The sequence below is a fragment of the Dipodomys merriami genome, unplaced genomic scaffold (assembly GCF_024711535.1).
Source record: "Dipodomys merriami isolate MVZ:Mamm:240054 unplaced genomic scaffold, mDipMer1.0.p SCAF_115, whole genome shotgun sequence".
Lineage (NCBI taxonomy): Eukaryota > Metazoa > Chordata > Mammalia > Rodentia > Heteromyidae > Dipodomys > Dipodomys merriami.
The window spans coordinates 161,284-185,272 of record NW_027202438.1 but is presented as its reverse complement, the minus strand read 5'-3'; positions in this window follow the sequence as shown (position 1 = coordinate 185,272).

Here is a 23,989-nt window from a genome sequence, read left to right as displayed (position 1 = left end):
AAGATAGAGGTGGAGCCACAAGCCTCCCGCCCCATGAGCTGTTTCCACAGCAGGCATGAGGATTGGAAGTGGGACACGTGGGCATCCGAGAGGAAAACCTGTTGAGTCCATGACCTGCATGATGAGGTGGATTTCCATAGTCCAGCGGATTAACTCCACCATTGGTGCAGCCAGCTGTTAGCACACATTTGCACCATAGAGGAGTCCTTCATGGTGTGTAAAGAGCACATGTTAGTCCTGGATGAGCTGTGTTTGGAGAAAGCCAAGCATATGTGCCGGCTCTCCCAGAAGATGGAGGAGAAGAGAGAGCTGCGAGAGCTGCTGTTGCTCCTCACAGGGGAAGGTGCTGACAGAATGCTCCAGATGCCTGCACAGCCTGAGCCCCCTGCCACCACCACCCTTTCAGACACCTCAGGCTTTGGAGTGGGCAAAATGAAGATGGAGCAGAAAGGTTTTGAAGAATTGCAACTTCAAGACAGCTTGGAAACTGCCAAAGGAGATGTCGAGGTTCCTGACCACATAGAGGATTCCCCCACGGAGCACTATCTGTGGCAAATGCCCCACACCCAGAGCAGCCTCCAACTCGAGGGCTTGGGCAAGGAGTCCTCCCTCCCTTTCTTCTGTAGACTCATGTGACATAATGGATCTCAAAAGCCTCAGCAGCCACTGAAGTAGGTTGCCAGTTGGCCTTCTCTCAGGCCTCCATCTGCCAGGTGATGGGAAGGGTAAACTGCGGGTGGGGTAGGGCAGAGGCTCCCAGGAGGTGGCCCAAATTCAAGGGACAGCTAATGACCCATTGATGGCCATGGAAGAGGTCCATATTATGCTTATCACAAAGAATAATTTGTTTTCAAAGGGAAAAAATCCTCCAACAAAGATTTGTTCTTCCAGTCCTGGGGCTTGAACTCAGTGGCTGGCCACTGTCCCTGAGCTCTTTTTGATCAAGGCTGTTGCTCTACCAGTTGAGCGCCACTTCTCCTTCCAGCTTTTTCTGTGTGGAATCAAACCCAGGGATTCAGGCATGCTAGGCAATCACTCTACAACTAAGACACATTCTGAGCTAGGATGATCCCCTGTCCTCCCAAACCCATATGGCCATTCCACTGATAAATAAGAAGTAGGGGCTAGGATGACTATGAAGCCCAAGTCTGGTTCACACAGAAATATTCCTCTGCCCCCTCTTCCTACACCCTTAGTTGAAGTTTCTCTTCTACCATTGAGGGATGAGAGAGGGAGAGGGGAGTCCTAAGAGAGGAGTACAAACAACAGTGCCCTCCTGAGCCCCACATCCTTCCCCACACAAGTGGTTCTCCAGATTCCAATATTACCTGACTCAATGTTGAGTCTACACTGACTCCCCATCCCTGCAAGGCTCAGGATGAAATAAAGGTCAGTCCTGGCCTCAGCCCACACTTAGGGTGGAAGGTCTTAGTCCCAGACCCACTTCCACCTCTGACTGCGCTTGTTAGCCTGGACCACCACCAATCACCACTATGTTGGCGGTGATGACCTCAGAGATGGATTCCAGGAAGGAGGTCTATGACAAAGAGCAGAAACAGCAGGGTGAGCAGGGCAGAAGGAAGCGGGGTGATTGCTCTGGGATCATCCTCCTTGAAGCCCTCCCGTCCAGCAAAGGCCAGGGGGTGAGACTAGATGGAGGAGCATGGGACTAAAGGAGGTACTGCTGTGTCTTGGAGCACTTGAAAATTCCAATTACATTTGGCCCATGCTAATCCCAAAGCCAACATGCAATACCTCTCCTTATTGTTGTTGGCTGTGAGCATTGTCCCTGAGCTCTTTTTCTTGAGGCTAGCACTCATCACTTGAGCCACAGGGCTACTTGTTGTTTCTGATGGTTTATCGAGGATAAGAGTTTCACACACTTTCCTGTCCATGCTGGCTTGGAACCATAATGCTCCAGATCTCAGCTTCCTGAGTAGCTTGGATGACAGGAGTGAGCTACAAGTGCCCAGCATGTGATACCATTTGAAGGCTTCTTGGCCAGTCTGTAAAAGGAGCCCCAAAGGGCCTGTATAGACCTTGACCCAACCAAGGAGCTGGGATGGGGGAAGGCTGACCTTCTATTCATTCATCCATTCTGTTCCCTAAAATCAAAGATGCCAGGTGGTGGTGTATGCATCAAACTCTTAGGCCTAAAAGCACCAGGCTTAGTGAGGAAAAGGTAGAGAATACCTAAAGATTGCTGTGTAGAAATCTTTGAGTTTGCCTGCATGTGGGGTGTGTGTGTGTGTGTGTGTGTGTGTGTGTGTGTGTGTGTGTGAGAGAGAGAGAGAGAGAGAGAGAGAGAGAGAGAGAGAGAGAGAGAGAGAGAGAGAGACAGAGACAGAGACAGAGACAGAGACAGAGACAGAGACAGAGACAGAGACAGAGACAGAGAGAGACAGAGAGAGACAGAGAGAGGGAACTCAGGGCCTACACTATATCCCTGAGTTTTCTTGCTCAAGCCTAGCGCTCTGCCACTTGAGCCACAGCCCCACTCGCTTTTCTATGGTTAAATGTAGGTAAGATTCTCAAGGACTTTCCTGTCCAGGGTGGCTTTGAAGCATGATGGGGGCCCCAGGGAAGCAAGAGTCAACACAACTCACAAGTACAATCCCTATGGTGGGAAACTCCTGCCCCCTGGTGGCCAGACATGGGACATCGTCCCCCTAACCCCCCCCAACCCCCTGCCATCGTCCTCTACAGTTCAATTTGGGAAAGTGACAAGGGCAAAGCTGATTTTTTCTCACCTTGAGTGCTGATGCCAGAGCAGGTCTCTTCCACCCTAGGCCAAGAGAGCTCCAAGACGCCCGGCTCTGAGGGGCACAAGGAAGGGAGAGGTCAGCTCCAGGCCAAGCTAAGAGCCTTTGCCCACGGACACCCCTACTTGGCTTTTCTGATCACTGTAAGGTCTGTCAAAAACAACCCCAAAAAAACAAAATTGGAGCTGTGTCTCAAAATGGTAGAGCTTTAGCATTGAACAAAGAGCTCAGAGTCAGGGCCCCCAAGCTTTGAGTTCAAGACCCCCAGCTGACCCTCCTCCATAAAAGACAGGTTAGCTAAATGTGAACTAGTAGGATTTGTGAAGTGTTTCTGAAGAATTATGATACTGAAGAAAGCACTGTAATTCTAATGACAGCTGAACTTGTGACATACAGCTATGTGCTGATTCCTTCATGGGGTGCTGTTTTCTGGGTCCTTCCCACATGGGGGTTTTGTGTTGAGTCCTCAAAAAGGTGCTGTTTGCTGAGTCATCACAAAGGGTGCTATGTGCTGAGTCCCTAAGAAGGTTGGGCTATTCTGGGTTTTCCAAAGGGTACTGTGTGAAGAGTTCATTACACAATGTACTGTATGCTGAGTCCTTCAAAAAGTGTGGTGTGCTAATTCATCCCAAAGGGTGCTGCTATGTGCTGTACTCTTGGGAAGAGAGGGATGAGATGAGTTTTTCGAGTGCTGTGTGCCGAGTCCTTTACACACGGTGCTCTTTACTGTCCTTCAAATGGTGCTGTGTGCTGAGACCTTCCGCAATGTGATTGTGCTGAGACCTTCAAAATTGTGCTTTATGCTGAGTTTTTCAAAGCGTGCTGTGCACTGAGTGTTTTACACAGTGTGCTACGTACTCAGCCCTCCAATGGGTGCTCTGTGTGGAGTCCTAAACCAGGGTGTTATGTAATGAGTACCTGGGAAAGAGTGCTACATGCTGAGTTTTTCAAAACATGTCATGCACTGAGTCCTTTACAGTAAGGGCTATGGTCTCCCTACTTCAAAAAGTGCTGTGTGCTGAGTACTCTACACAGGGTACTATCTGCTGAATCCTTCAAAGTTAACTCTGTGCTGAGTCCTTTACACAGGGTGCTTTGTGATGTTTTTCGAAGTGTGATGTGTACTGAGTCATTTCAAAGGGTGCTATCTTCTGAGTCCTTGAGTGGTAGTTATACCCAACAATCACACACACACAAACACAATCACAAACACACACACACATACACACACACACACACACACACACACACATACACACACACACACACACACACACACACACACACACACACACACACACACACACACACACGAGGGTCACCATGCACCAGCTTAGTTTGTGGAGTGGAGGGGGATGGAGGAGAGTCTCCTCCAGCGGTTGGGCTGAGGGGAGATTAATTTCCCCTGGGGAAGGAACTGGAGTTGGTGGGGAATGCTATGCTGAGGAGAGGCTGCAATTGCCATGGCCTGGAAGATTCCATGGCCTGAAAGGTTCAGGGCCCAGTCAGTGCTGCGATTGCAGTCAGGGTAGGGCAGAGGCTGCCAGGAGGCGGCCCAAATTCAAGGGACATCTAATGTCCCATTGGTGGCCAGGGAAGAGGCTCATATTATGCTTATCACAAAGAATAATTTGTTTTCAAAGGGAAAAAGCGGAGGGAGCAAGGCAGTGGTGGCTGAGGTGCAGCAATGGAGACAGCAGCTGCTGAGACGGGGGTGTTGGTGGAAGCAGTGGCTCCTGGGGAGGAGGCCGCTGAGGTGGTGGCAGAGGCTGCTGAGGAACAGGCAGCAGCAGCAGCTGAGGAGGAGGAGCAGAAGAAGCTCACAGCCTTGCCAGGCACCCTCAGAGGCCCCACCCTCTCCCAGCAGGGGCACATTTCACACATGGTGCTGCCAGCTGGGATCCTTGGTGCCTCCCTCAGTTGCCTGGCAGAAATGGTGCAGCCCTAACCTGCTTGCGGCCCTGACTTGATCCCGGCCCCAAGTCCTCAGACTCCAGGGCCTGCAAGCACCAGGAGCCGCCGCCTATAGCTTCTCTCCAGCAGCACACATAAGTGGCTGCCACTTGGGCCCCACACCCCGTGACACTTGTACCTCGTGACTCCCTGTCACCCCCCCCAGTGGACCCAGACCTGTGCCTCCCGCCTCCCCTCTCCTGTCCCACCCGCACCTCCCTCGTGCCCCACAGTCTTCCCTGGCTCTGCCATATGAGACCGAGTTGCTGGGGTGGGGGTGTCGACACTGGGATCCCACCCCCATCCCTAGTGGCCAGTGTCCCCAGGACAAGGGGAGATGAAGAAATGGGTGAGGAGGGGACACCACAGAGCCCCTGGCCTAGAGCAATGGGAGCCACACAGCCGCATATCTGCACCCTTCCTCTCCCTGGTGGGAACCTGATGGCTTTAGTCAGAGGTGGGTAGCAGCACCTCTCAGGTCTTTTCCTTTTTTTTCTGGGGGTGGAGGGTGTTGGATGCAGAAGATAGGCCCCCTTATTGCTGTGGGAGCCCTTGTCTGACCTCTGTTCTCAGTCACACTTTCACCTGAGGAGGTCCCAGAAGAGCCAAGTAGGGAGTTGAGGGCACTGGGGGTCAGATAGGAGATGAATATTTGGGAAGTGTGTTCCTCCAACAAACATACACCTGTCCTGTCCCCCCCACCCCAGCTGTTAACAGTTTTCCCAGGGTAATTACATTTTCCAGCTCTGCCAGCTCTGCTAGTGCTCCTGGTCCATCTGGTCTCCTCGTCTTCCTCAAGAATCCACCAAGTCACCCAGAAGCATCTAGGCTGGAAGTAGGGAGTCCATTCATGTATATAGCCTTTAGGAACCCATCAAATTCCCCAACCATGCCCCCACCCCAGGTCAGACACCCCTCTAGAGGTATCAGGGGACCCCCTTCTTTGTTTTCTCTCCTGGATCTGAGGAGCCACCTGTCTCAGGACTCCTTCACCCAGAGTCCTAGCATAGGGTTTTAGTGAATGGGGACTCAAGGCTGGTTGTTCTCAATGGGAAGGGTCTGTCCCTGGAGAAAGGGAGAGGCAGGGTGGTTCTGTGTTATTAGAGAAATGTTCCCCTTGGTAGGATCCCCTGGTTCTAACGAGGGAACCCCCATGCTCAAGCTTGTACATTTCCCTGATGAGGAACCAACTAACTCGGGAGAGACAATGCTCTGAGTCTGTGTGTGCGAGAAAGAGAGAAAGAGAGAGAGAGAAAGAGAGAGAGAGAGAGAGAGAGAGAGAGAGAGAGAGAGAGAGAGAGAGAGAGAGAGAGAGAGAGAGAGAGAGAGAGAGAGAGAGAATCATATTTCTCCTTGTACAGCCTTACTGTGCTCAGGAGAAGGAGAATGATCAGGTGGTACATTGCAAGTGCTTCATGGATGAGTCTTCTGTCACCGGTTTGGATTTGTGTGTGTGTGTGTGTGTGTGTGTGTGTGTGTGTGTGTGTGTGTGTGTGTGTGTGTGTGTGTGTGTGTTTGTGTGTTGGGAGAGTAGGGAGATGAGAACAATGAAAATATATTTAACTCACCATCTCTAAAAAGAGCCAAAGCATTTTATTTGTGTGTATGTGTGTATTTGTTGTTCTTTTTTCATGAATGCCCAGTACAAGCCCAGCCACAATTTCTGTTTTCTCCTTCATCATTTCACTACATATTTGGAGAAGGTTTCAGTAGCTTCCCTTTCCACTTCCTTCCACCTCCCTCTTCTCCTTTCCTGTAGCCAACTGTAGCTGCTGGGCCTGTGTAGGTCTCCACTAAGAGGCCTGTGGGAGCACAGACCAGAGTGGACACCTGTCCTTCTGTCTTCTGCCAGAATGCTCATGAGTGTGACCACAGCTGCACTCTTCCACCCAGACACTCTGCTCTTGTGTGAACAGTTGAAGCTAATTCAAGTCTTGGGAATGTGTCTGCCAAATATAATTAGGGAATGAGATGCGGGGGAGGAGGAAAGGGGCTGTGAAGCTAAGAGGGTCTGGGAAGTGGTGAACGGTGTGATATGGCAGATGGCTCACTATGACAAAGGATGAGAGGGGAACCTTACCCAGGGCATTGATGGTGTCTGTGGGCATCTGGGCAGGGGGCTCCATGCCCCCACTGGTGCGTGGATTCCCTTCCGGGTCAGTGCACTGTTGTGCAGTTCTCCCTGGAGTCCTGCAGATTCCAATCTGTGTCCCGGCGGGGCCGTTTCCAGCTGGTCAGTGGTAGGCAAGTGTGTTCTCTCTGCTGGAGCCTGCTCAGTATCAGGACATGGCAGTTAGCTAGGGCTCTCTGAATGCCAGTTTCTGTAACCTGCTGTAGGCTCTCTGGAAGGAAAAGGGTCCACTGACTTTGGATCCCTTTAATTTTGATTGGGACAAGTTAAATGCCATCTTTTCCAAGGTTTTTTCTTGAAGTTGGCAATTTCCACTAACACCTGGGATTATGGGTCAAATTAGACAGACCATTTCAGCTGCCAAACAATGATGTTCAAAGCAGCACAGGCAGAGTTACCTAGCCAGATGATCTCCTGCTATGAATGTCGTGCCCTGACTGCCTTTCTTCAGCAGTTACTGATTAGCCTCCGGCTATCTCTAGGGTGGCCACCACAGTCAAGAATGTCGTGGGGAGCAGAGATTGTGACCTCGCCATCCCCAGCCTGCCAGCTGTGAGCAGAGACAATTCCTAGCATCTGTACTGGACTCTGAGATTCAGATACCTGGGATGCCTCAAGGATTCTTACTCTGCAACATGAAACTTGGGGGCCAGATATGGTGGACCATCCTGTCTGGCCCCAGTGGGTGGAGAGTATGCCCCTTGAGCCAGGCGTTCAGCTCACATCAACCTTGTTCACACCTGAGTGGGGAATTGAGTGCCACAAAGCTGGTCAGCCGCTGGACAGAGATCTTTGAAAAGATAAGCATCCCAGAGGCCTCAGAATCCAGCGAGTACATCATGGCTCACTTCCTCAGAGCCAAAAGAGTTAAGTGCGGTGGCACCAGAAGAGCAGGAAGAGGGAGCAGGGAGAACTGTGGGAGAGCTACATCAGGTTTTGCCCACCCAAGATGCTTACCAGAATCAGATGGGACTTTTGTGTAGTATTGTCATAGACAGATGCTTATTTATTTATCCAACAAAGAGTTACAGTGTGCGCCAGGCTCTGGGGGATGGGGGGAGTCATAGATAATGAAAATTTCCAGTGCTGGTTCCACAACACATGAAGAAACCTTGGTTTGAGCTGGATGCCTGTGCTTTATGCCTGTAACCCTAGCTACATAGGAGGCTGAGATGGGAGGATCGAGGCTTAAGTTCTGGGCAGGAAAGCCTGTAAGACTCTTATCTCCAACTAACTACCCAAAAGAAAATGCCAGAAGTGGATGTGTGGGTCAAGCCTTAGTCCATTGGGGTGGAGTACAAAGTCCCAGGGACAGCACCCAGGCTCCGAGTTCAAGGCCCAGGAGTCAGAGAAAGAAAGGAAAGCGAGAGAAGGATGGTGAGAGAAAAAGAAAAAAGGAAGGGAAGAAGGGAGCATGCAAGCCTTGGTTTGGAGTCCCTGGATCAAGGGAGCCAACCATTCACAATCTCTGTGGGGACAGTTTCAGAGCTTAAACACAGTATGTAGGACCAAGCCAATAACTCCCCAGATACTTTATGACATCCAGGAGCTTTGTGGTCACTGACTGCAGAGGGAAGCAGCCTCGGGTAGACCCTAGGGCTCAGGGTGTGTCACCAGGTTTCAAACACCCCCAGTCCCAACAAGTTTATTTTCTGTTCCAATATCTATGGAGGTTTTGGGGTGAGGGAATGTCAAGGCGGAGGGGTAGGGCAAGGAAGATGAAGAGGGAGGACGATCACAGGTCAAGTGTGTCAGGACATTGGAACCATGACCTCACCTGACAACCTTGGCCATCAGTGATAGAGCCTTCGACCCTGCCACATGGCTATTAAAAGTCCTGGCACCTTGGGTTCACCATTGACCATCTGGCTGTCATCTGCCACAGGATGCCTGTGCAGTACATCTTTGGGGACTTGGACATTCCTGGGATCAATCTGAAGGTGACACTGAGAAGACTGAGGTCTGGGTGAGTTCATCTTGAGCTAGGGAGCGTCTTATGAGGTATGAGTTATGCAGCTGACCATGAAACTGACCTGGGAATGAACAGAAGAAGCAATTCCCAGGGGACTAGGAATATAAACAATCCTTGGGAAAACTGTAGGCAGGCAGGTGCTGGAGTGCTTGGTGACCCTGCAGGCAGGCCACAGGTGGTGTTTGTTTAAAAAAGGAACTGTGCAGTTTAGCACGTATCCTCTTGAGAATCCCCTGTGGTGCAAGCCAACCAGTTTAAAGAACGTTGGCCCCCTTGATCTAACCAACAACTTGTTTCTGGTCCTTTCCCACTTTGTAGTGTGCCAATCATACTATAGAGTTGTTTTGTGATTTTCCTGGGGTTTGTAGTGATTTGTTACAAGAAATTATGATGTACGCAAAGCCCTACCTTCCCTAAAAAAAATGTATAAAAAGTGTGGTATCCATGGACTCAGGGCCTCTCAGCATCATGGGCTGCTGCCATGTACACTGGGGGGACCAAGCTCAAGCTTCCAATAAAGACTCCTTTGCTGTTACATTGGTGACTGTCTCTGGTGGTCTTTTGGGTAAGGATTTCTGAGTTAGTCTTTACAACACTCCCGGTGTTCATTCCTCCACCAGAGACAGAGGTAAGTGTGCCACTGGCACAGGACAGACAGGGAATGAGGGTGGCATCGGGACCCATGTAGCCCCAAGACTTCTTCTAGGGGGCACACTAGGACCTCTTGTCTGCCATTCTCACAGGCAAAGGTGGATCTCTCTTCTGGCTCAGCCTTTAGTCTAGATGGCAGATCTGGGATTCAGAGAGGGCCAACTGAATGTGGGGCAGGCTTGGGTAGAGGCTGGTGGGAAAACCGGAGGCCCTGGGCTCTGAGAAGGGTTATTTTTGAGAATATACACAACCCAAGAACATTGCTGGGATGGATCAGCCCTTTTCTCCTTCCCGAGAGAGAGGGACATAGAGCCCTCCAGTCTTATTCCCTTGGCTGTGAAATCCTTTCATTCCCACATCCTGTGGTTGGATAACTAGGCCTCACCTCACTGCCCAGTGTCAATGCAGGACAGTGAGAGATCCTGAGTCTCTGATAATTTCAGGGATCCTCAGTATGAGTTTGTACTTGAACGTCCTAACGGTGCATGGTCAGTCCCATCTAATACTGCCATGATGTAGGACATAGAATCTAGAGAATCAGAGCAGGATTGGGTCTGTTCTGGGAGTCTTGTGTATTATGTGTGAGCTTTGAGCTCCAGTGTGCCCATCTGCTTCCTTTTCTAGGGTGGGTCTTTGCTAGAAAAACCTTGAAACTGGAGACTGGGTCCTATCCCTTTTCTTTGATGCTTAAAGGTAGCACTCTGCCATTTGAGCCACAGCTCCACTTCCAGCTTTTGGGGGTGGTTAATTGGAGATAAAGAGTTCTCATGGACTTTGCTGAGAAAGGTGCATCCAAATGCAGTCCTCAGATTTAAGTCTGCTGAGGAGATAGGATGAAAGGCATGGAAAAGTTTCTTTGGCCGGCTGCCAGTAACTCATGGCTGTCATCTTAGTTACTCAGGAACTGAGATCTGAGGATCAATGTTTAAAGCCAACTTGGGCAGAAAAGTTTTGTGAGACTTGATGTCCAATGGACCACCAGCGAATAGGAAGTGGCGCTGTGGCTCAAGAGGGAGAGTGCTCACCTTCAGCTGAAGAACTGAGGGACAGTGCCCTCTCCCAGAGTTCAAACACCATGACCAACAACAAAATAAAGAACAGACTAAGTTTAAAGCATAGCAGTGTGTACAGTAGGAAATGCCATGCTGGGATATGAGACATTCCAGGTATGTGAGAAGCTCAATGTTTTATTTATTTATTTATTTATTTATTTATTTATTTATTTATTTATTTATTTATTTATTTTTAATTTTTTTTTGGGTCCGGTCGTGGGGCCTGAACTCTGGGCCTGGGCGCTGTCCCTCAGCTCTTCAGCTCAAGGCTAGCGCTCTACCACTTGAGCCACAGCGCCACTTCCGGCTTTTTTCTTTTTGCTTATGTGGTGCTGAGGAATCGAACTCAGGGCCTCAGGCTTGCAAGGCAAGTGCTCTACCACTGAGCCACCTTCCCAGCCCCGAAGCTCAATGTTTTGTCTACAGTGGGTCTGAAGTCCGGAGTGCCACCTTCTCAGGGGTGGGATGTGATCCTAATGGAGGGAGGTCATGGTTCTCTTCTCAGAGACTGCTGAAGACTTGGGCTGTCCGTGCGTGTGTGTGTGTGTGTGTGTGTGTGTGTGTGTGTGTGTGTGTGTGTGTGTGTGTCTGTGGATGTGTGTGTGTCTGTGGGTGTGTGTGTCTGTGTTTGGAGGTAGAAGAACTGGGCCTTGAACTCAGGGCCTAGGGGCTGTTCCTGAGCTATTGTGCTCAATACTAGTGCTCTGACACTTGAGCCACAGCTCCACCTCTGGCTATTTGGTGGTTCACTGTAGATAGGTGCCTCACAGACTTTCCTGCATGGGCATGCTTTGAACTGTGATCCTCAGATATCAGCCTCCTGAGTAGCTAGGATGACAGACATGAGCTACCCGTGACGGCTTTGTGTGTATGTGTGTGTGTGGGTGTGTGTGTGTGTGTGTGTGTGTGTGTGTGTGTGTGTGTGTGTGTGTGTAGAAGTGGGTTGTGACACGGAGTGCTGGACCCTTTGGTACCTTATAACTGCTATCTTTGGGGGATGCATGGGCTTTGTGGCAGAGGTTTAGAAAGGTCTCAGCACCATTAAATTATAAGATCAAAGGATCTGTGTGCCCTGGAAATGTCTACTCCCTTAGGCCTGGTTGGTGGCAGAGAGAGCTTAGGAGGACCTGGGGGTGGGGCCCACAGGGGGTGACTCCCAGGGGGACAGACAGCATAGCCAGCTCTTAGTAAGTATGTAAGCCCTGTTAGTATGGAGTGCACTGGTATGGGTCAGAGTCTGGGTCTTCTCATAATGACGTCTCATGGGTCAGGCCAACCCTATTTTAAATCTTGACTGGTGATCTTCAGATTTCAGTATCCTGAGTAGCTAGAATTACATGCATGAGCCTCTGGCATAAGGCCTCTGATTCTTTTTGGTATATTACGGTTTGTACTCAAGGCCTTAGGCTTGCCAGTCAGGTCTTCTACCATGTGAACTAAACCTTTCTGTCTTGGGCATTTCCGAGATAGATAATATATGCTCAGGCTGGGCTGGATCGCAGCCCTCCTATCCGTGACAGGCATGCGCCAGCAGGCCTGGTCTTCATTAGTTGGAATGCTAGACATGTAGCGCCACGCGCAGTCATTGGTTTAGATGGATTGTCCCAAACTCTAAGTCCATGGCATCCAATTCTTGACTTAAGGTGAAGCTCTGGGTTGGGCCTCGACCATTGGTCCTCAGTCTCTTCCTGAGACAGTTGTGAGGAAACAAGGATTCAATACAGGGGGATCTCTGGGGCAGAGGCAGTCATAGAGGGAGAGGCTGTCAGATATGGTTCTTGGCAATTCTGTGAGCATATGACAGGAAGATACTCAGAAAGCGCTCAGATGGGGCCTGTTATTTATTGTGCAACAGGTACGGGATTATGAAACAAAACATGGCTCTCTTTCATCCTTACCCTATCCCTATGAGGAAGGGGATCCTTCACTGTGCTCAGTTTTGCAGTTGGGGAAAACAAGGCATGAAGACGCTAGGTGACCTACTCATGACCCCCAGCTGACAGCAAGCTTGGTCTGACTTCTCTGCCATGTTCCCTAGGACAGTGGGTGTTATTCAGTCCACTTCTTGTAGTGGCAAGTCCACTTCTTGTCAGTTGTGAGGCTTGAACTCTGGACCTGGGCACTGTCCCTGAGCTCCTCAGATCAAGGCTAGCGCTTTACCACTTGAGCCACCTCATCACATCCAATTTTCTCCGTGGTTCTTTGGAGATAAGAGTCTCACAGGCATTCCTGCTTGGGCTGGCTATGAACCATGATCCTCATATCTCAGCCTCCTGTGTATTTAACATTATAGTCCTGTGCCACTGACACCCAGCTAAAGTGTAATTAGGATTTTCTTTCTTTCTTTATTTGTTCCTTTCTTTCTTTCTTTCTTTCTTCCTTCCTTCCTTCCTTCCTTCCTTCCTTCCTTCCTTCCTTCCTTCCTTCCTTCCTTTCTTTCTTTCTTTCTTTCTTTCTTTCTTTCTTTCTTACTTTCTTTCCTTCTTTCTTTCTTTCTCTCTCACATTCTCTGTCTCTCTCTCTCTCTCTGTCTCTGTCTCTCTCCATACCTATCTCTCTCACACAGGAACTGGTTGAATGGGTGCTGGAAGAGGTGGCCCAAGGTCCTATGTTGCTGGGACTCAAGGTGGTCCTCCCATTCTGGAGGTGGGCTGTGGGTCAGGAGCTGTCTCTCTCAGCCTATTGAACTAGCTCCCTGAGGTAAGCCCCTCTGTCTCAGGGTTAGACTGTGTCGGATATTCATCGTCCATCCCTCCCATGAGTCCTTCCCCACTACCCTCTGCTAAGACAGTGAAAGGAAAGTGGATAAGGAGGCATTGCGTTGTCCTCCCAACCAGCACGATACCAGGCTTCTGATCCTCACTTCCACTTATCTCGCCAGACCCTGATTATAAGAAAATGAATACAATCTATGTATACTTCGCTTTGCTGGAGTGTGTTGTTTCGGGGTGGAGGGGCAGTATACAGAGGAAAGACCCTAGTCTTGACACCTCTTAGGGGACATTTGTTCTTGTGACAGAGCCAAGTCATTGCTGTCAATAAGGAGGAAGCTGCCATCAGATTGACCCGGAACAATGCTCACAGGTAGGTAGGCTGTTGAAGTATAAGATCCAGCCATGTCGTGTTCCCACTCCCCACAAGAGGGGTGCATTGTGGGTGGCCCAGAACTGGCCCTAGGGGATTATAAATGGATGGTGGCAGTTAGGTGCTGGTGGCTCCCATCTGTCATCCTGGTTATTTGGGAGGCTGAGGTCTGATGGTTGTGACTCAGAACAAGCCCGTGCAGGAGAGTCTGTGAGATTCTTATCTCCCATAAAAAACCTCCTCCCCCATACACACAAAAGCCAGATGTGGTGCTGTGGATCAAGAGGTAGAGCCTCAGCCTTGAGAAAAAGAAGCTCAGAGATGACACCCAGGCCCTGAATCCAAGACCTAGGACTCACAAAAACAAATAATAAAACAAATGAATAGTGGGCACCTGCTATATTACTACCAAAAAGGATGGATTCAGTCTTCTCTCTGGTACTTGTAGCCAAAGATAAGGGGCTTCCTTTGATGTTCCTCTAAATCTCTAAATCTCCTTCTCTCCATTATCTTTCCAGGCTTCAGTTGCAGGATAGAATTCAGATCATTGCACTTGATGTGACCTTACATACCCTCCCTACCCACCTTCCTTGTGGTGGGCATCCAGGATGGACTCACCACTGGGAAGATGAGGCACCGCAGAGATGGGGGTATGTATCCCTGAAACTCATACTCTCTCTCTCTCTCTCTCTCTCTCTCTCTCTCTCTCTCTCTCTCTCTCTCTCTCTCTCTCTCTCTCTCTCTCTCTCTCTCTCTCTCTCTCTCTCTCTCTCACACACACACACACACTCACTCACCTAGGCCAATTCAATTCAAAGTAGCCTTTTCACACTTTATCTCCTTGGATTAACTGATCTAGGAGACAAACTTGAACCCCTGAAACTGACTATTTTAACTGGGTCTTGGTAGTTGACACGAGATAAACAGAAGCTAAAAAGAAAGGCTCTGGTGCCTGTCACTTCTGGCTCAGGCTCAAACCTCACATGCTAGCGACTTGGGAGGCTGAGATCTGAGGATCAAAGATCAAAGCCAGTCATAAGCTGGAAAGCCAGAGAGACTCTTCTCTTCATGGAAGCACCAAGAAGCCAGAAGTGGAGCTGTGGCTCAAGTGGTAGAGCAACAGCCTTGAGCACTAAAACTCAGAGAGAGAGCTCCCAGATCCTGAGTTCAAGCCCACACAAAAAATGACCTTATCTTGTTGTCCCTACTGCCTGAGCCTCGAGTGCCCTCTCATGGAGTGTGGTACAGCACCGGTCCCAGGGTAGTGTATGAGAGCCTTCAAAAAGTGGGTGGTGGAAGCCAGGCCTTCTCCTTCATGGGCTCTCAATCCACACCGCCCAGAAGGCAGAGCGTGACAAGGCCGGCAGCCTGCAGAGTGAAGATCCCTCTCTGCCAGGGCAATTGGAGAGAGCTTCATAGAAGCAGGACTTGAAAGGGGATCTTACTTTACAAGGAGGATCAGACAGGAAGCACAGAGTGCAAAGATGCTGTAGATAAAGGACAACAAAGCTGAGCATGATCATTTCCAGCCATGGCTGCTGCTGAGAAACTCGGTACAGATGTGCAAGACTGTCCCGAGACAGGCCCAAGAGGTCACAGAAAAACAGCTATCCAAGGTAGGGATTGTGTCTTAGCAGTATTGGGCTCTCTAGCACACAGGAAACCCTTGTTTCAATTCCTAGGTCCCACATACACGAAAACAGCTGGAAGTGGCACCTTGGCTCAAGTGGAAGAGCACTCGCCTCTAGCAAAAGAATCTCCAACACAGCGCTCAGGCCCCGAGGTCAAACACCAGGACGGTCAACATAAAACAGCACTCAAAGGGACCTTGGTGATGGGTGGATGGCTATGCCCTGTAGTTCTTAGTAGATCCATCCATGCATTGTGTCTCCTTCTTTGACAGAGGGGAACTGGACACTCCTTCTGCCCTGAACACCTGGACCTGGTTAACAGCCACCCACCCAACATCTTCCACCTGAACATGAAGCAGCTGGCCCAAGAAATACTCAGGTACCTGTTGGGTGGGGCAGGGGGATACAGGCAGGCCCCAGAAGTCCTAGTGGGTCTGATATGTTCCGGATGACCAGGCCATTCACAGGAGGCAGATGGGAGCTTAGAGAGGGTTAGAGATGTGGAGGGGACCCTTTAATGCCCTTGGCCCTACCCAGATTGCAAGCTCCATTTGCTGTCTCTGAGGGCGGTAGTGGAGTATCTAGGTGGTAGTGTCTAGAGGAGGACAAGGAGGAAATTCGAAAGAATGAGACACCATAAGCCCTGGGCTGGTGTCTCACACCTGTCATCCTGGCTATTTGGGAGGCTGAGATCCAGAGGATCCTGTTTCCCAGCCCAGGCAAGAAAGTACCATTAGAGTCTCATCTCCAATCTCCATCTGGAAGTGGTTCCATGGCTCAAATGGTAGAGCACTGGCCTTGAGCTAAAATAATCATCAGAGACAGTATACAAGCCCTGAGTTCAAGCCCCTCAACAAAAAAAAAATACGCGGAAAGACACCCCTTGCCTAGAAGAGATGGTGAAGGAGTGGGTGTGCTGTGGTTGGGAGACCAGGTGCTGGCCTCAATGTACAGAAATTTCTAAGTTCTCCCCAGGTTTGCCCGAGTGTGATACCACAGCAGGGTGGGCGTTGCCTTACCAAGAACTCCGGAGGTCGTGGCCTGTCTTAGGCAGGGATTGGGGTGAATGTGAGCAGGGGTGGGAAGGTAGTGTCAATTTTATTCTCTCCATCCATGGAAGTATGGTTTGGATGCTGGTGTCAAAGTCTGAAGTGAAGGATTGCATGTGATTTGTAGCCTGACAAGTTGGGTTTCCCCTGGGTATAAGAAGGTAACTGAAGCTGGGTGCTGCCAGTGGCTCACAAATGTAATCCTAGCTACTCAGGAGACTGAGATCTGAGGATTGCGAGGCTGGCTTTGAACCACCAGATAACTGGAAGTGGTGTTATGGATCCAGCGGTAGAGCGCGCACCTTCAGCTGAAGAGCTAAAGGACTGTGTGAAGGTCCAATGTTCAAACCCCATGACCAACAACCAAAAATCAGGTAGCTGAATTTTCTGCATAGCAGTGTGTACAGTAGGAAACACCATGCTGAGTTATGAGCCATTCCAGATGTGTGAGAGCCTCTGAGTTTTGTCTACAGTTGGTCTGAGGATGGTAATGCTATCTTCTCAGGGGTTGGGATGTTCAAGTGCTCAGGGACTGCTAATGCATTGGGCTACCCCTGTGTGTGTGTGTGTGTGTGTGTGTGTGTGTGTGTGTGTGTGTGTGTGTGTGTGTGTGTGTGTGTGTGTGTGTGTGTGTGTGTGTGTATTTTTCCCTCATCTTTCTCTGACCCCTTCCTGGGCACCTGTCTGCCTCTTCCTGACTTCAGAGGGAGCCCCTCCTCCATGGCACCCTGCCTTTAGCCCCCTATGTGGGTCTACAATGAGTCCTAAATTGCCAGAGACCTGTATATTCTAGCTTTTTGTTGGTGCTCAAGTCTGGCTGTCCATAACTTTGGCCGCCTCTAGAGGATTCTGGGTCAGCAGGGCCAGCTGGCATAGGTTCTCCCCTGTCCCTGGAGGAGAGGGGCTCAGTCATGCCATGTTCTTTCCTTTTCCTCAGCTGGGCCTCTGGATGCATGTCCATCCTAGCAGGCTGGCAATGGAGTGGGGGAAGGGTGGTTGCCAATGGCTCTGGCCAACTTCAGCCTGATATCTGACTGAAGGCTGCCCAAACAAGGAGGATCTGGGGCTACATGGAAGGTGAGCCATGTTGTGTTGGAAGTATCCATTGGTGTCTAGGAACTGTAAATGTACCTTATCGCAGGAAAGTCTATCTTCCCCCCCCCCACACACCCAGCTGGGCCTCTCAGGTCCTTCTACAGAATTCCAGATAACCATAATACAGAGGCACAGACTAGATTCCAGGGTGAGGGTAGAGGGGGTGAGAGACTGGTATGGCCAGTACCTCAATGTTCTGGGGCATGAGCCTTGACCTGGTTATGTCCCCCTTGTGTAAGTTCAATTCTTAACCCAGTGTTAGCCACACACTGGCTACTTGTGGCAGTGCTGTGGAAGTGGCAGGAATGGAAATGAGTTCTAGGATGACCAAAATCTGTATTTATGGCCTATGGGGTTGGGGATGGCAAATGGTGTTTATTTAAAAAAAAATCTCAGAGGGCTGGGAAGGTGGCTCAGTGGTAGAGTGCTTGCCTTGCATGGCTGAGGCCCTGGGCTCGATTCCTCAGCACCACATAAGCAAAAAAGAAAAAGCCGGAAGTGGTGCTGTGTCTCAAGTGGTAGAGTGCTAGCCTTGAGCTGAAGAGCTGAGGGACAGTGCCCAGACCCAGAGTTCAGGCCCCATGACCGGACCCCCCCCCCCAAAAAAAATCTCAGAGCTGGAACTCAGGGCCTAGGCACTGTCCCTGAGCTAACACCCTATCACTTGAATGACAGCTCACCTTTCATCTTTTTTAGTAGTTTAGTGGAGAGAAGAGTCTCACGGACTTTCTTGCCTGGACTGGCTTCAAGCTGCCATCCTATGAGCTCAGCCTAGTGAGTACTGGATAGCTGGTATGAGACATTGGCACCTGCTAAAGGTGTTAGTGTGTGTGTGTGTGTGTGTGTGTGTGTGTGTGTGTTCACGTATGTGTGTGTGTGTTTGTGTGTGTGTGTTTACCGGGGCTTGAGCTCAGAGTCTAGGTGCTATCCTTTAGCTTGTTTGCACAAGGTTGGTGCTGTACCATGTGAACTAGGGTAGCTTGGCTTCCCAGCTTTTTGATGATTCATTGGAGATAAGAGTCTACCCAGGCTAGCTTTGAATCTTGATTGATCCTTGAGTAGCTAGGATTATAGGCATGAGCCACTGGCACCCAACTGCAAGGATGTCTTTTCATATGCTCTTCTGTTCTAACAGCTGTCTACTTGCCCTGGCCTAGATCTCTGAGCTCTACATCAGCTCCTAGCAGCCCCAGACTGTGTGGAGAACATAAAGCACAAACCTGATCCCATTTCTTTGTCCTCAGAGGAGGGTGTGTTTTGTCTGAAGCCTGGGTTGGAGGGGTAGCTGTACATGGGTGCTCAGATGGGACAGAGAGGAACTTTGTTTTATCCAAGAAGGAAAGTGTGGCCAGTTAGATAATAATAGCTCATTCTCTCATATTACTATCTCCTCAGAGGCTGAGATCTGAGGATTGCCATTCAGTGGCAGCCCAGCTAGAAAAATCTGTGAGTCTCTCTTCTGCAAATAACCACAGAAAGCTAGAAGAAAAGCTGTGGCTCAAGTGGTAGAGTGCTAGCCCTCAATGAAAAAACTCAGGGACAGAGCCTGGGCCCTGAGTTCAAACCCCTGTACCAATACGTGCACGCACACATGCGCGCGCGCGCACACACACACACACACACACACACACACACACACACACACAAACACGTGTTAATGATGAGCTGAGGTAGAACTGTGGGCAGTCCTGAGGCATAATCATAGTAAACTCTCAAGGCTGATAAAGTTGTTTCTCCCTAAGTCCTTCTTGGGCTGAGGAGTCTGGATCATGGCAGTAAGTTCCATGGAACCTGCCCCTCCATTCATGCATGGGGCCATAGGACCAAGGGAAGGACAGTATGGATTGTCCTTTGTAGTTGGCCCATGATTGCAGACCTTCATTTGCCCCTGAGCACTGGTGAGGAACGCAGGGCTTCAAGTCCTGGGACTCCAGGGGTAGTGACTGCTACAAGCAGAGCCAGTTGTTACCTGTGGATTCCTGAGCCTACAATCCTTTCATGAGCCCAACTCAACACCCGTCACACTTTTGTGATACTTGCGTGAGTGGGCATTACCTGCTGTGCCATCTTGCTGCTCCTGCCCCTCCTGGCCCAGAACCCTGGTATGAGAATCGATTTACTTCTCAGATCCATACTGCACCCATGACAGATTCCATTCTGATGACTTGACCAATTAGCTCTGTGCCCCAAGGCTTGACCCTTTGATACTGTGGCCTACTCTGTAGGAAAAGAACTCCAAAGAGGCTGCTCTGAAGACTGGTGGGACACCTAGACATTGGGAAACCCTCAGGAGTCCACTGGAAAGTACTCTGCCACAGAGTGAGGTCCAAGCAGGCCAGGTGTTGGTCATGGTGCTTGAACTCTGGGCCTGGGTGCTGTCCCCCAGCTCTTCAGCTTACCAATTGAGCCACAGCGCCACTTCCAGTTTTCTGGAGGTTCCTTGGAGATCAGAGTCTCCCAGACTTTCCGGACTGGGCTGGCTTTGAACCGCGATCCTCAGGTCTCAGCCTCCTGAGGAGCTAGGAGGACAGATGTGAGCCACTGGTGCCGGGCTGATCTGGAGTTTCACTACAGTGGACTAGGAGCTCCTGAAAGCATTTCTTTATTTTTTTTGGTGCCAGTACTGGGGCTTGAATTGAGGGGTCTGGACTTTGGTCTCTTAACTTTTTCCCTCAATGCTGGCACTCTATTACTTGAGCCACAGCACCATTTCTGGCTTTTGGTAGTTCTTTGGCAAGAAGAATCTCAGTGACTTTCCTCCCTCTGATCTCAGTCTCTTGATTAGCTAGGAATTACAAGGGTTGAGCCACTGGTGGTATTAGGCTAGAAGCTTTTCTTTATTTGGGGAGGGGGTCCAGTCGTGGGGCCTGAACTCTGGGACTGGGCACTGTCCCTCAGCTCTTCAGCTCAAGGCTAGCGCTCTACCACTTGAGCCACAGTGCCACTTCCAGCATTTTTCTTTTTTGCTTATGTGGTGCTGAGGAATCGAACCCAGAGCCTCAGGCATGCAAAGCAAGTGCTCTACCATTGAGCCACCTTCCCAGCCCATAGAAGCTTTTCTTAAGTAAGTGTTCTTCCCTGCATTTGCCCTGACTCCTCCATGCAAAGGAGTCCTGAGGGTCAGGAGCTATGAAAAAATAGGCTTCCAGCCACAGGAAATGGCTGGGGTCCATGGTGAAAAGACAAGCTAATCTTTCCCCTGGATCTCATTCTGTGACCCCAACCTGTGCCCTACCTGTGACTCAAGTACAAACCTTGACACAGCCTTGAATGTCCTGCCAGACTTGTTTGAAGCCCCAGAACCTTCATTCCACCCACACCACGTGCTCTAAACCACACCTCAGGACCGTTGCCCATTCTGGACTTTCTGCTTGAAGCTCTCTGTCCTCTTTCACATCTTAGAACACCTGTGGAATTTTGGCACTGGTTATATCACCTCGTGAAGCAAGTCTTTCCTTCCAATCTCCCTCTTTTTGTTTTAGTATTAAGTTTCTAGAGATGAAACTTGTGCAGGCTGACTGGCAAATGCTTTATCTTGATGTGTGTGTATGTGTGTGTGTGTGTGTGTGTGTGTGTGTGTGTGTGTGTGTGTGTGTGAGGTTGTATGTCTGTGTGTGTGTGTGTGTGTGCATGTGTGTGCCATTCCTGGGGTTTGAATTCATGGCCTGGATGGTATTCTATCCCTGAGCCTTTGTGCTCAAGGTTAGCGCTCTACTACTTGAACCACAGCTCTACTTCTGGCTTTTTGGGTGTTTAATTGGAGAAAAATGTCTCATATAGACTTTCCTGCTTACAATTGTCATCCTCAGGTCTTAGCCTCCTAAGTAGCTAAGATTATAGGGGTGAGCCACTAGCACCTGTCCTCTACCCTACCTCTTACCTATAATCTCGGCCCTCCTCTGAGTCCCAGAACAATATATATCACCACGCTGACTTTTTTTTTTTTGCCAGTCATGGGGCTTGAACTCAGGGTATGGGCATGTTCCTGAGCTTCTTTTGCTCAAGGCTAGCACTCTACCACTTAAGCCCCAGTGCCACTTTTGGCTTTTTCTGTTTCTGTGGTACTGAAGAATAGAACCCAAGGCTTCATGCATGTGTGCTATGTAAGCACTCTACCACTAAGCCACATACACAACCCAAGGCTCACTTCTAATGGAAGTTATGAGGGTGAGGTATATTAGCTTACCTCTTTCATTGTAGAAATCGTTGACTATTTCATATCTTTGCCAATATTTGGGACCAGCCTGTGACTTGGCAATGAGGAATGATAAATGAGTGATAGCGACCAGGCCCCGGAGGACTAGGCTCACATCATACAGAGGGATAGAGAATAAGAAGCCAGAACCTTGGACAACAACTATAGCCTAGAACTGTGGTCTCCCTGGAGGCAGTTTCTGGCTTCTAGGTGTCCTCGGCCAGAACATAAGGCTTCAGTTCTTTAAATGGCAGAGAAGGATGCTTTGTTCAAGTTGCTGGCTCAGACTTAGTACTCTCTGAGGGCTTGTCCCAGCTTGCCCAGTTTGGGTGTCTGGGCATGGGCAACCTGCTGAATGCTCATCATCCATACAAAGAAAAATGGAGTTATTGCCTCCTCTTTTTTTTTGGCAGGTCTGTGGTTCTACTATGAGCCTAGGCTCTGTCCATGAGCTCCTTTTGCTCAAGTGTAGCACTCTGCCCTTGAGCCTGAGACCCATTCATGGTTTTTCTTTTTCATGTGGCCTCTTAGAAAGAAGGGTATTATGAACTTTCCCGCCCTGACTGAATTCAAATTGGCATTCTTTATATCTCAGCCTCCTAAGGAGCTAGGATTATAGGCAGGTACCATTGACACCTTGATTTCTTTTCTTCTTGTTCTTTTTTTAATCATAACAATCTGAAATCTTCACGGTGTCATTCCAATGGTTTGCATTCAAATTAAACTACTCAGGCTTGGAGTTTGAATGCTAGGTCTGCCACCCACAAATGGAGGGAGATCCTGAAAAACTCATTCTTGTTCATGTGAATGCTAATGGAATGTTATAAAAGTAATAATTACATGTGCAGTTGCTCCATGATTCTATTTTAGAATGTCAAAAAATAATTATTGGATTTATACCTTCGATTCTAGCATCATGATATGATTAAGGATATTGACTAATGTTTAATTAATGCTTCATTAAATGGAAGCATAATTTAATAACTAATAATTGGTAATTATATATATATATATATAATTTAATATCCTCACAGTCCCTCTTTCTCTCTATATATGTATATATATATTTATACATATACATATATACATATATATATATCTCAATCTACATATCTATCAACCTATATCATCATACCTATGATCAGGCCACACTAGTCCCATAGGTCCTCAGATTATAGGTCCTCAGAACTTCCTGGCAGCTCAGTTTGCCAGAGTCTGGTCTGCTAAGACTGTGACCCCATTTATCGATTGGGCATGGTAGTCTGTGAGTTGAAATCCCAGGATGGCCAAAAATTTATTCTTTGTAGTAAGAAGCCAATTTTGACACATTGTTTTCCTTCTCTGCGAAAGTCCTTGACCTCAGTTTGATGTATAAAGTATACCTTATGTGATATGATATAATAAAAGGAAAGGAAGGGATATGAAGGGTAAACAAAGAAGTAGGCTGCAATGCTTGATAAGAAATGTACGCATTAACCTGCCCATGTAATTTAACACCTCTGTACAGTGTGTTCACAAAAACAAAAAATAAAAAAGGACCAATAGAAAGACCATGGATTGGGAGAAGATCTTTACTAGCCATACAATTGACAAGGGTCTCATCTAAAGTATACCTGGAACTCAAAAAATTAAATCCCCCAACAACAAATCCTCAAAGAAATAACTGCCCAATAAATAAGTGGGATAAAGACTTATAGAGGAACTTCTCTGAAGTGGAATGAAGGATGGCCAATAGACATATAAAGAAATGCTCAACTTCCCTAGCCATAAAAGAAATGCAAATTGAAACAACATTGAAATACCACCTCACCCCAGTTAGAATGGCTATAATCAAGAACTCTAATAACAACAGATACTGCAGGGGATGTGGACAGAAGGGTACCTACTGCATTGTTAGTGGGAGCGTATACTTGTTCAACCACTTTTAAAGTAGTCTGGAGGTTCCTCTAAACACTCCACATAGAGCTCCAATATGACCTAGCAATCCCACTTTTGTGCACTTATACAAATGATCCAAAATAAGACCATACTAAAGCTATCAGCACAACTATGAATATGGAACCAACCTAGATGCCCCTCAGTAGATGAATGGATCAAAAAAATGTGGTACATATACACAATATAATTCTATGCCTACACCAAAAAGAATGACATATCCCCTTTTTTTTTAGGAAATGGAAACTATTATATGAAGTGAAGTAAGCCAGGCCCAAAGAAACATAGGTCCCATGGTTACCCTTATTTGCAATAACTAGTATATGTCTGAGACAAGCAGAAATGGTCAGATAAGTTGATGTTAGGCAAAATGAACTCCAAGATAATGACTCAAGTGGTTTTTCTTTCTTGCTATTGTTTCTAACTTATTTATAAGATGATAACTTTGTTGCTTTGTATGTCTCTCCCCCACAGTATAA